General features: G+C 43.3%; 1 pseudogene; it reads right to left on the bottom strand.

Moving 5' to 3' along the window:
• LOC118633519 overlaps nucleotides 1-12,088 on the bottom strand; it is a 56,061-nt pseudogene extending 43,973 nt beyond the window's left edge.
• Between the last annotated feature and the right edge of the window lie 608 nt (nucleotides 12,089-12,696).

Genomic DNA, 12,696 nt, shown 5'->3' with positions numbered 1-12,696 from the left:
GGGAAATGTGGCCTGGTCGCCAGCAAGGCCATCGCAGGGCTCACCTGCGGAGCTGTTTTCCTGCTGCCCACTCTCCCGGATTGTTAGTTTATACAAATCAAAGGGCCGAGGCAGAAGCCCAGGTGCGACCCTGAGTTATTAACTCGGCTCCTCCGGCCATTTTTCACAGCCTGGAGCCGCCTACCAGCCAGACCCTGCCCCATGCTGTGCTGGGCGCCTTCTCCTCGGCCTTCTGATTTGTAAAGCCGTCATTAAATCCAGGCAGGCTGTTGATGCCATGTTCCCGTGTAAGCTTGTCAGTTCTCTCCGCTCTGCTGCCCTCGCGCTGCCCTTTCCTGGCCCTTTCCTGGCCCTTTCCTGGCCAGCCTCGGGGTCTTCTGTTGCGTTCACAGATGCTGTTTCGGTTGCGGGGCAGCCCAAGGACCTCTGACCCTTCTGGGAAAGCGACTGAGGAGGGGTCTGGATCGGAGCCGGGCTGGGCCAGCAGAGTGGAGGCGCACCATCCAGGACAGGTCTGCACTGGACGCAGGGAACCGCCCAGCCCCAGCGAGGCCGCAGTTCCCTGCGCGGACCCCACGGCGGCTCTTGGCCCTTTGTCACCCGTGGCTGTAAACCCTAGAGCGTCCATCCTGACCTTTTGGAGAGCTCCTTGAACTCCACATTTGACTAGACGATAAGGAAGCTTTTGGTTGTGACTTCTGGTGATTCTATATGTGCTGGAAGCTTAGATATTTAAATGTGTATAGATTTAAAAAACTAAGAGTAGCTTTCTATATTGAGTAAACAGGAAGCTGATGAAGGGAGGTATTTCCCTCCCTATGAACTGTAGCTAAAAATGAAGACTGAGTGATGAATATAAAAGATGGTTGTTTTGCAGCTCATGAATGAATGTAGGCATAGGACATCACATAATAACATCACGAAAAGGGACAACCAGATAGGAGCCCCTGATGGTACAGCATGCTATCTCCTAGGAAGTCATTCTGCAGCTTCCCCCACCCACCGTCCCACCCCCACAAAAAGGAAAACAAAAAAGACCTTAGTCTCTTCAGGTGTCTAAGAACCAATTTTCAGAATTACAAAAGAGTGAAAAACATGATAAATAGCACCACAGGAATATAACAGACAAATTCCAGACTGGCCAAAGATCTGGAGTTTTTAATGAAATAACTGCAAGAGGGAAATAAAGCGAAACGGGGAGGAAAACCTGTAGATTAAAGATTTGAAAAGACCTGCCAGCCAGTCTTTCTATGGGCCTTATTTGAATCCTGATTCAGTTTGGAAATTTTAACCCTGGTTGGAAATGGGGCAGTGTGAGGGAACTATTTAAATATTTTAAAGGAGTGATAATAGTTTTATAGATTTGTTTAAAAAGAGCCCTATATTTTAAATTATTTAGATGAAATAATATAATTAAGGTTGATTCCAAATAACTTGCAAGGGGAGACTGTGGATGGGCATTGTGAAGTAATACTGGCCAGGAGCAGTGAGTAGGTGGGGGGCGGGGCTTCAGTTTATTTTAATGTTTGTTGGAAATTTTTCATCATTAGAAATAAAAGGGGAAGGCATGGTAAGGTATCTCGGAAAAAGCTTTTCCAATAGAAAAGCCACACGTGTTCATTGTAATAAATATAGGTAAAGTAAATCTGTCTTCGAGTACCTGTTTATATGTGTATACATATATATGTCAGATTTTTTGTTTTTTGGATAAAAATGAATACTATTGTACTCTGTTGCAATCTGCTCTTTTCATGGAACTGTTTATTTTGCATGTTGTCCCAGGCTATTAAATACTCTTCTAAACCCTTTAGAATTGACAGCAGAGAAATGTTTGATTTCATGCTTGTACAGTGATCTTATTTAACTACTTCCTTATTGTTAAATAAATGGGTGCTTATAATCTTGGATCTTATGATGAATGCTGAGATGAAAATCTTTCTCACTAAATCTTAACACATATCCTTCTTTCTTTAAAAAAATTCCTTGGAAGTGCCAAGGCAATATCCATCTCTAGTATTTTAGGTAGCTTTTGCTTATAGGTATATTAAATATATGGATATAGTACAGATGCCATCTTTATAACTTAGGTGTGGCCATGTAGCATCTGTAAAATACAGTGACTATTCAACATTTCATCAAGCTACAACAGTGATTTCCATCCTATGCACTGACATTTATTAGCCTGAAGGCAAAAATTTCCTTGTAAGCAAGGAGCTCTGAAAATGCAGTAGAAGATGACTGAGTGTTCATATTCCATGCACATTTGGAGAAATAACTTAATATTATCCTCCCCAGTGTTTTAAAATGCTTTGGGTTAGGAGGAATGGGTGTAGCCATCTGGTACGGTTGTTTAGAGACTGCATAGAAACATGTATTTTGTCATCAGAGGGTGGGTTCTTCCTCTCCCATATCTCCATCCTTCTTCTCCCTTCCTTATCCCGGCAGTGAGGGACTGGCCCATCCTTAAAAGAATGGACATGAAATTGATTTGTGTTTCCAAATTCCACAAAAGAGCCTGTACATTTCCCTTCTTTGGGTAAGGGAACTTTTAGTAACTACAGAGTGAGATGTTTGATTTTGGAGGTGCATAGGTAGAGGGTGTTGGGAGAGGTCTCTTTGTGCCTACAGATAACAGAAATATGAGTTCCATTCTTAAGATGAGAAACAATATGATTCAGAGATGAAGTAGCTCATCTAAAGTCAGTGTTAATGATGAAAACGAGACTGCCATCCAGGCCCTGTGAAGGTGGCCCCATGAATGGAAGTACTCAGGACCCCCCACCCCCTTATTAGCCTTATAAAACCACTGATGTGGAGTTTCGTATAAAGCCTTAGAAGAAAGTTGTCAACTCCAGCTTCGTGGTTAAAAGCAAAGGCTGCGGTGTGAACAGAACCGTGTTTGAAAACGACTGTGCTACATGTAGTTTTGTGATCTTCGGCAAATTACATGAACTTGTGTCTCAGTTTCCCCATTTGTAAAATGGTAGCTAGTGATTGGACCTACCTCACAGGTGGCCCTGAGGAGTAAATAATATAATAAGTGAAGTAGTACATGTGTTTAAAGTGATTAGAGTAGTTCCTGGTGTGTAATAATAGCTTTATAAATAACAATTATTGGTATGCCTGCCTTCTTAGCAGCATTTTAAGGCATCTTTCTAATCTAGCCAGCGATGGCTTTAATAGGCTGTCAGAAAAAGCTTATTACATGGCCAATTTGTGTATTATAATAGGTAAGTTTAATTAACTCTTTCAGATCAACTAGGATACCCTTTTTTCTGAGTCGACTATTTACACTCTGTAGAAAGGAACAGATTAGGCGTCTGATTTTCTTCCTCTTTGGGTTCTGAAGAATCAAATCCATTATGTATGTAGCACCTACTCTAACACAGATGATCACAGCACATTTAAATCATACTGCACACCTACAGAGTTTCGGCAGATGTGTGGATATTAAGTTATTAATAACTAATTGGGTACTGATTACATGCCCTGGAGTTCTCGGAGCTGATAAAGAGGCTTCACCCTACTGTGCCAGGCCTCCGTTTCGCCCTGGAAAATCATTTGTGGCAGATGTGCCAAAGTTAACTTTTGAGCGGTAGGTTTCAAAACAAATCTTGGTTTCATTATTTTGTGCACTGTGAAACCTTTCTGTGAAACCTATGTGACTTGCTGTAGGTAGAACTTCCTTCTACAGTTTCCAAAGAAGGGAGTGGCCAATGTGTGACCAGAGATTTTCATCTCTGAGGGGATAGAACTAAGCGAACTTTGTAATCGAGGGAAGAACTAAAAGCTGCTGAAGGGAATTCAGTAGTGGTTCTATAGCCCAGCCCAGTGGGTTTTTGGGAGATGAATGTTTTTGATGCCTTGAACTTGGATCTTGAAGGTTTAGCTTCAGCACTGAGGATATGCCCACCCCCCTGAACTGTTCAAACGGTGTCCCAGTTAGTAATAGTTTGGCCTTCATTAATTGTAAGAAATCTTGGAGTTTGAAATCCTGGGTGCAGGTGGGCATGCTAGGAATGATCCATGAGAGCCAAGATTTATGGAACTATGTAAAGTCAAAAGAGCTATTTTTAATGAGATAATGATGGAAAACATCACCGTCCCCCCCTTTTCTTCTCTCATTACTTATAAGCTTTAGAGTGCTGGAACTTTTTGCCTTCTGCTTTGAACAAGCAAGATACTCATTTGTCTTCAAATCCATCCAAGGAGAGAAGGTGGTGTTGCTTTACGGTTGACAGAATCCATTTTCTGCTAGGAAGTTGTTAGAACATTAGCCTGGTTTGCTCTGTCTTTTAAAATTAGCTTCATAAATGCACACAATTGGAGAGGATCCTGAGCTTGCGTATTGCATTTTCTTCTACCAAACTAAGAGCATTAAAAAATTGAAGCATTTCCAGACCGGGGATTAAAATATAGTATCAAAGATATAAGGAAAAACTGAAGATGAAAGTAAACAGAAGCCCAGGCTTAGCAAATATTGACAACGATTAACACCTCTTTTTGGTTAAGTTGGCAGAAAACTCAGTGTTTGGGTTGAACCACAGAAAATAAAAACTATCCAGTTGGGTTGTGGTTGATGGCTTTGTCCACACTCCACATGTCTCTTCTATGCTGAGGTTGGCTGCCTGCTGTCTGAAACACCTTTCTGGGTTGGGCCTTTCTGCCCTGTGAGTCCTGGTGGAGGCAGTGTGTCTGATGTTCAGATTTCCAGCCTCCCTTGCAGCTAGTGCCTGGAGCATGTGACCTAGACTCCCATCAGTTGCATATATCTGAGCCAGACTTTGGATCTGTTGCTAGTTTTTCAAAGACACAGGGACAGAGGAAAAGCCATTTGGGCAGTGGCTGCAACTTCCCGTTGTTAAGGATAGTGGTGGCAGTGGAGGGCTCTCAGTGCCTCAACTGACCTGGTTCCTGAATTTGGTTATCTGGCCAGGTGCTGGTGAAACTTTTTCTGTAAAAGGCCTGATAGTAAATAGTACAGACTCTGTGGGACATACAGTCTTTTTTTTTGGAACTGCTCAACTCTGCTTTTACAGTGTGAAAGCAGCCATTAACAGTGTGTGCTTTGTGCCAGACTTTGCCAATCTCCGATCTATCCTACCTAGTGATCCTGGGAGATGAACTATCTAATTCTTTTCAATAAATTCTTTTTCTTAAATCAGGCAGCATAGGTTTATTTTGCTTGCCTCTAGGCTACTCATTTCTACTTCTGGACTCCTTAATCCTAAATTCTGGTGTGTAGGGGCTGTACAATCCCACCTGCTTTATACAGACATGGGTTGCATCTATCTCCAAAGAGATGGCAGGTCTTTTGGGCTAAATATGACTTACTCCTGATTGTTTGCATTAGATCATTTTTTTGTTTGCTTTTTAATCCTCAGTCAAGGATATTTTTCCATTGATTTTCAGAGTGGGAGGGAGGGAGCGGGGAGGGAGAGATAGAGACAGACAGACAGAAACATTGATGTGAGAGGGACACATCAGTTGGTTGCCTCCTTCACGACCCCAGCCAGGGCCAGGGATAGAACTGCAACCCAGGTATGTGCCCTTGACTGGAATTGCACCCGCGACTCTTTGGTCCCCAACCAATGCTCTAACTGCTGAGGCAAACCAGCCAGGGCTGCAGTTGTTCATTCTTTAAAAAAAAAAAAAAAAATTTTCCTTACTGATTTTAGAGAGAGAGAGCGAGAGATAGAAACATCGATGAGAGAGAACATCGTTTGGCCACCTCCTGCATGCACCTCACTGGGGATCGGGACCGCAGTCTGGACAGATGCCCTGACTGGGGATCGAACCGGCGACCTCTTGGTGCCTGGTTCAATGCTCAACCACTGAGCCACACTGGCTGGGCTACAGTAGTTCATTCTCAAGTGAACTTAGCCTCTTTGTTCAAAACTCTTCTTTGAATTACACATCTGGAAACACTTCCATTTGAAACATTTTTGTTCTCCATGGGGGTGCTGTATACCCCTTAACCAGTCTGTCCCAATGGTACATTCTGTAGGACCATATCAAAACCAGGAAATTGACCTTGTCAAATTCACTAAGTTAATTCAGATTTCACCAGTTTTACATGCACTTAATTATATATGTGGGGTGTGTTTGTGTAGTTCTTTTATCATGTGTGTCGATTCATGTAACCACCACCATAATCAAGATGCAGGACTGTTCCATCACCACAGAGATCTCACGTGCTACCCTTTGTAGCCACAGCAAGCCCCTACCACCCTCCCTTACTCTGGCTATAAAGAATCTGCTGTCATTTCAAGAATTTTATATGAGCCCTGGCCGGTTTGGCTCAGCGGTTGGAGCGTCCGCCTGCGGTCCAGAGAGACCCGGGTTCGGTTCCCGCTAAGGGCATGTACCTCGGTTGCAGTTTGTCCCCGACCCTAGTTGGTCGTGCGGTTGGCGGCCACTCAATGTGTCCCTTTCACGTCGGTGTTTCCCTCTCTCTCTCTTTCTCTCTCTCCCTCCCACTCTGTCTGTACAAAGAATGGAAAAATGTCCTCGGATGAGGATTAAAAAAAAAAAGAATCTTATATGATTGCAACCACACGGTATGTAACATCTTGGGATTGGCTTTCTTCAGTCATCATAATTCTCCTGACTCATCCAAGCTGTTCACATATTTTCTTTCCTGAGTAGTATTCCGTAGTATGGATGTAGCTGACTGTGCATCTCAGTTTTTTTAGTCTTGGGCTTTTTTATTTTTAATCCTCACCCATTTTTGTTCAGATAGAATGGGAGGGAGAGAGATAGGGCGGGGGGAGAAAGAGAAAGAAACATTGATGTGAAAGGGACACATTGAGTGGCTGCCTCCCGCACCACCCCAACCAGGGCCAGGGACGAATCGCAACCGAGGTATGTGCCCTTGACCAGAATCGAACCTGAAACTCATCAGTCTGTGGACCGACGCTCTAACCCCTGAGCCAAACTGGCCAGGGCTCCAGTCTTGGTCTTTTATGAATATTCATGTACAAGTTTCTGAGTGAACCCAAGTTTTTGTTTTTCTGAGATAAATGCCCAAGAGTACAATTGTTGGGTCATGTGATAAGTACAAGTTTTGTTTTATAGGAATCTGCCAACGTATTTTTCTTAACCTAGGCACAGATACGTTGGAATGGTTCTCCCTGTCTCTCATTTTACTCTCATTCAAACCATTATGGGGATTAATTTCCCCAAAAACAGTAATTGTATTTCTCCTACATGCCAGACATAGCAAACACCATACTATCTAATTTAATTCTCACAACTTCCCAAAGGAGAGTCAACACCATTATTTCTGTAGAGAGGGAAACTGAGTCACAAAGTGTGTAATTAGCTTGTTCAGGCTCATTCAGGTCTTTCAGAGGCAGACACAGCAAACTCTGACTGTCTTTGGAGCTGGCCCTGTAGCTACCCTGCTAGACTGCCCTTTTTTTAAATTTTTCATTTATTAATTTTAGAGAAAGATGAAGGAAGAGGGAGAGATAGAAACATAGATGAGAGAGAACATCGATTGGCTGCCTCCTGCATGCCCCCCACATCCCGGGGATGTGCCCTGAACAGGAATTGAACCGATGATCTCTTGGTGCATGGTTGGACGCTCAACCACTGAGCCACACTAGCCAGGCTAGATTGCCCTTTAAATATTTCTGTGTGTTTGATATAATCAATGGCTTGAGGTGTTCCCTTATCAAGTATCCTGACTCTGATCATGGCTTTATTTTATTTATTTTTTGCATGGGGAGCTCAGTGTTTGACTAAACTGATTCTGTGCATGGCCACCTGAGAATATTCTAACAGGGGAAGTAGCAAAGGAAACTGTTGTAGGGTATAACAAACTCCACTGGGGATGAAGATTTTCTGAGATTAAAATAATCCCAGCAGCTGCATGCAGCAGAAGGTTCGTTACCCATGCCAGCCTTGTTTCATGGACAGGCCTTATACTGAATCTTAGCTGATTCCCCAGCAACTAACCACTACAGATTTCCTGGCATCCCTAAGGAACCCATTCCCTCCATCCTTGATTGCCGTCCTGTGTTCCAGGCAGTTCTAGACTCCAAGGATGCAGATACAAGACGCTTAGGCTGCCCCACGAGAAGGGGAGATGAAAACTGGATAGTAAGAGCGTGTCCAGGGAAAGAATGAAATGCTCCCAACTTCTTGCAGTATAAGAGAAATTTTCTTCTGGAATACACATCTTGAAATACCTAAATCCTTCTGTCCTGAGACAAAAAGCATTCCATTTTGTGCCAATCGCTAAATGCAGGGTGTTTGATTGGGGTGAGCCCAGGCTAATGGACCCAGGGGATGCCTGCACCTCCGAGGCTTTCTCTGCGGAACTTCCACTCCTGGCACCCTCGTTTGGCTGCCATCTGGAATACGCTTCTAAAGAGAGGGGGTCGAAATCGCCCTGTTAGGTCCCATTACCCTCTATTGGAAGAATAATGGCATAGTGCTTGAATGTTTCCCAAGAGAAAGTTTTCATGGGCTCTTTGTGGATTTCAAACTCCAGATGAGAAGAGTGATGGCTGGCAGTGGGGGAGGGGGAGGGAGCGGGTAGTGAATCTCCGCTTCCAGCATTCTGATCTTTGCCGAAGCAATTATTTATTTAAATGAGAAAATAAAGGATGTCATCTTTAAACTGCCTCAGCAAGCCCACAAGTTAAGAGATGCATACAGGTTCCATACAGCATAGTGATGTGAAGGAGCACTCAGATGTGAGCTTGAAGGAAACATCTCAAGTTTTGGGCTTGATGAGAAAAACAACAAGGCTTGATGATGTTAAATGTAGTGCAGAGTTCTTTGTATTTTGACTCCTCAGAAGTACATTGTCCTATTTTATATATGAGCAAAGTGACTTTTAAGAAAGCTTTACTTTTTTTTTTTTTTTTTGCTGAAGATCATATGGGAGGTAACAGCTTGTGATTGATAGAGCGTGGTGTTGGGGTCTGGATCCTGCTTTGTGTCCCTAAGCCTGTTAATGTAGCCAGCATTCTGTGTTCTGCCTTGTCAGAATGACTGCAAATAAAGAACACCCTTTACAAATAGTAGCTCCAAGGTCCTAATAAACAGGGCACTGGTTTTTACTATCAGACTTAATAAGAGGCATCTCTGGTCTCTCTCGATTTCTTTTTGTCCTCAATTCTCCCCTCTTTTCTAACCAAAAGGGAAAATAAAACCTGTAAGCACCAGGGGTCACAGTGCCCGCTAATTTTGTTTCTTCCTGTAGAAATGTAGTGTTACACAGTGAAAGTATGAAAAACAGAGCTGTACACGGCTGTTTAGAAATGACCTTATGGTGCATGAGAGTCACAGAGGTGAATCAAGGAAGCCAGGGTGGGGGCTGCATATACCGTAACCCTAAATCACTGAACCCCAGCACAGGCTTACGGAAATGGCCATCGCCACGTTATCCGGGAACATTAGCGGGAATGTGTAATACAAGATTTTTGTGGAATGAGACTCATGTTTGAAGAACAGTGGAGAGTTCTGCACAAAACTGCTGAGAAGCAGCCAAAAAAAGAGCTGGGGAATGATTGAGCCTTGGCCAGGAGAGGGGAGTTTGGCACCTGACTTAATAGGAGGCAATAGTTACCAACCCTTGGATGCGGCTGCAGTTCTCACCAGGAAGACCTTGAACCTGAAGGTGATGACTGAGTGAAGAAGGAAGCTTTGTGTTGGAGTCTTTCTGTTTCTTCTAACCAGCAGTGTTCTTTTCTGTGGAATAAATGTTTCTGAGCATTTGTGTGAACATTTATTCAAATTAAATAAACATTTCATCATGGAACGCACAGTGGAGTGTTATTTTGAAATTTATTAATGCAGTCATTTGAACTGCTTTGTGTTGTTTTTCACTCTTGATTTGCAAATGAGTGTCTTTTTCAGATGGGAGCTTTTCGAAGGGGCTTTCACCACTGGCTTTATGGCTTGCTCTTCTTGTTTGCTTTATGTTGTAAACTAATTTTAACTACCAATAAAAGTTTTAGGAATCCTATTTACATCTGAACAATGATTCAGCAACTTGAACCTATATTTTTGGCTGTGGAGTTGTCTAATAAAAAGTTTATATGATTCTGTTAACTCTAATGGCTCACACAAATTACACATTTGTCAGTGTGAATGTTTATATTTTTCTCCGCATCGCCTGCACTTTTAGAACGCTATTCATCAACCTCAATTACTCTGGTGTGTTTAGGCATCTTCTTTCTCATTTATTTTTATTTTTTTAAAGGAAAAACATAATTTCTATATGCTACCAGATGAGTGTGTTGGCTATAAGATAAAAATACCAAAATGCTTAGCAGACCATCTGGTGTCTTGGTAGGGCTTAGTTGATTAAGTTCTTGAGTACTGATTTCCAGTCTCAGCAGAGGTGGTCTTACTCCCTTTGGATTTCTACTTTAAAAAAAATTGTTTATACTTTGTCTTAATGTTAATCCTTTTAAGAACTTTGACAAACATATTGGTGGAAGATGGCACCAGCTATTTCTTTATATGCTCAAGCAGTTACCAGTTGACTGGTGCAACCATGTCCTGAACAGGCCTCATGAGACTGGAGGACTAGGCTTAGTTCACGGACACAGCTTTCTCCAGGAATGGTAACTGGTCCACCTGGGAATTGACCTTCCCTGGTTTCATTGGCAGTGAGCTTGAAACTGAACAGTTGCCATGCGCCAACGTGTTGGGAGTTTTTTGAGTGTATGTATTGTACTTAGCAGATCACCTCCTAACACTGTGGCTCTTGTGTGTTTTGGACAGTGTTAAAAGCTTCATATATATTGTCCTGTGTAAGTCATACAATAATTAAGGAAATAGCACCATACACTTCATTTTGCAGGTGCTGAGTGTCAGCCATTGGCAGGGCTGATCTTCGAGTCTGCTGTGCCTGACTCTGCAGTTTGGATTTCCTCCCTGGCTTAGCTCGGCGTTCCCTAACGGACTGATGCTTACTAAGCTCCTGCTCTGTGCCACAGACGTTGCTAGGTTTAGGGGATCCGCAGAAGAACAACTGTTCCCCATCTCTGTGCTTCTGAAAACTTGCTGCTCTGGTAGCACAACATTTCAAGTACTGTTAATTCTTCTCCTCCTCTTATTTATGTTTAGGGTAGGCTTTTCGACTCCCCACAGTATGCTTTTCATCTGGATACTCTAAAGCACTGTTGGTCATTCTGTGTGTGCGTGCCGTCTTGTGCATTGTACGGTGTTCCGCGGCCTCCCTGACCTCTTCTCGATAGATTCCCCTGGCGCTTCTCAGCTGGGACAATTGAGAAGATCTCCAGACGTTGCCAAATGTCTCCCGAGGAACAAACCCCTCCACTCCTCACCCCGCCCGGCTGAGCACCACCCTTCTAAAGAGTAACTGCCGGCTGTCGTCACTGGGTAAAGGGTCAGAAGCCTGTGAGGCTGGCTGCAGAATCTTCTTGTCGAAGGAGGGGACATTTACAGCACAACTACCGGACGTCACAGAGGTAGAAATTATGTTGACCAGTAAATTCCCATGTGTTGTAGAATGTTTTATGAATGCATACCAGATAGAGAAAAGGCAGTTTTTAAAAAGTACTGATATGCCCTGGCTGGTGTGGCTCAGTTGGTTTCACCAAAACCTATTTATTTATTTATTCAATTTCACCAAAACCATTTATTTTCTTTGTGAAAAATAAGATGACATTGAAGAACAAATTGTGGAAATGACAAGGTGGAAGTCAAGCTGTTCTCCAGGAGTGCAGGGGCTGAGGGTGCTTTTCGTCTGCTACCTGCCACCTGCCTCCTTGAGACCCAGCTGGCCTAAATGTGCATGGAACGGAACTGTCTCCTTGGGTTAACTCGGGGGGGGGGGGTGCATCCCTAGGTGCCTGGCTCCCCATTGCCAAGGCTGCCCTCTCCGTTCCACATCTCATTCTCCTGCCGAAGCCGCTGGTTCTCTAACCGGAGCCTCTGCCTCGGCAGCCGGCTCCTCCACCTGGCGACAGGACTGCTGGCTGGTGCATCCTTGCAGCCGCTGCAGCCTCCTGGTCTCCTCCTCGGCCTGCAACAGGCCCAGCTCCAGATCCAGGTCGTCCTGCACGGAGGGGTTCCAGGTTCCATCCTCCCACTGGGCCATGTGGGAAGCAACCAATCAGTGTTTCTCCCTCTCTCTCCCTCTCCCTTCCTCTCTCTCTCTAAAAACAAACAAACAAACAAACAAACAAAAAACAGCAAACAAACAAACAAAAGAACCTGATAGGTTATTGAATTATAATTTCATGCACCTGAAACGTATATAATAAAAAAGGAATTTATAAACAAAAGAAGGAAGAACATTAAAAAATTCATCTAATCTAAAAGAGAACACACTGATGGAGGTCAGAGGGGTCGGGGGTTGTGAGGCTGGTGCAGAAGGTGGAGGGATTGAGAAGTACAGATTGGTGGTTACGAAATCATCACAAGGATGTAACCTGCAGCATAGGGAACACAGTCAATCATACTGTGATAACTACGTGTGCTGCTAGGTGCTATAGGACGTATGGGGAGGAGTCACTTTGTAAAGATATGACTGTCTAACCACTATGCTGTACACCTGAAGCTAATACAATAATATTAAATGTAAACTGTAATTGAAAAATGAAAGTTAAAAAAGGAGAAAAATCATTTCATAACTTCGAGATAATTGTGACTTGACATTTCACTCTTCATCCTTGTAGATTTTTTTATCTGTACGTTTTATATAAA

This window comes from Molossus molossus, unplaced genomic scaffold (genome assembly GCF_014108415.1).
Source record: "Molossus molossus isolate mMolMol1 unplaced genomic scaffold, mMolMol1.p scaffold_m16_p_18, whole genome shotgun sequence".
In the NCBI taxonomy this organism is placed as follows: domain Eukaryota; kingdom Metazoa; phylum Chordata; class Mammalia; order Chiroptera; family Molossidae; genus Molossus; species Molossus molossus.
This window is presented reverse-complemented; position numbering and strand designations above follow the sequence as displayed.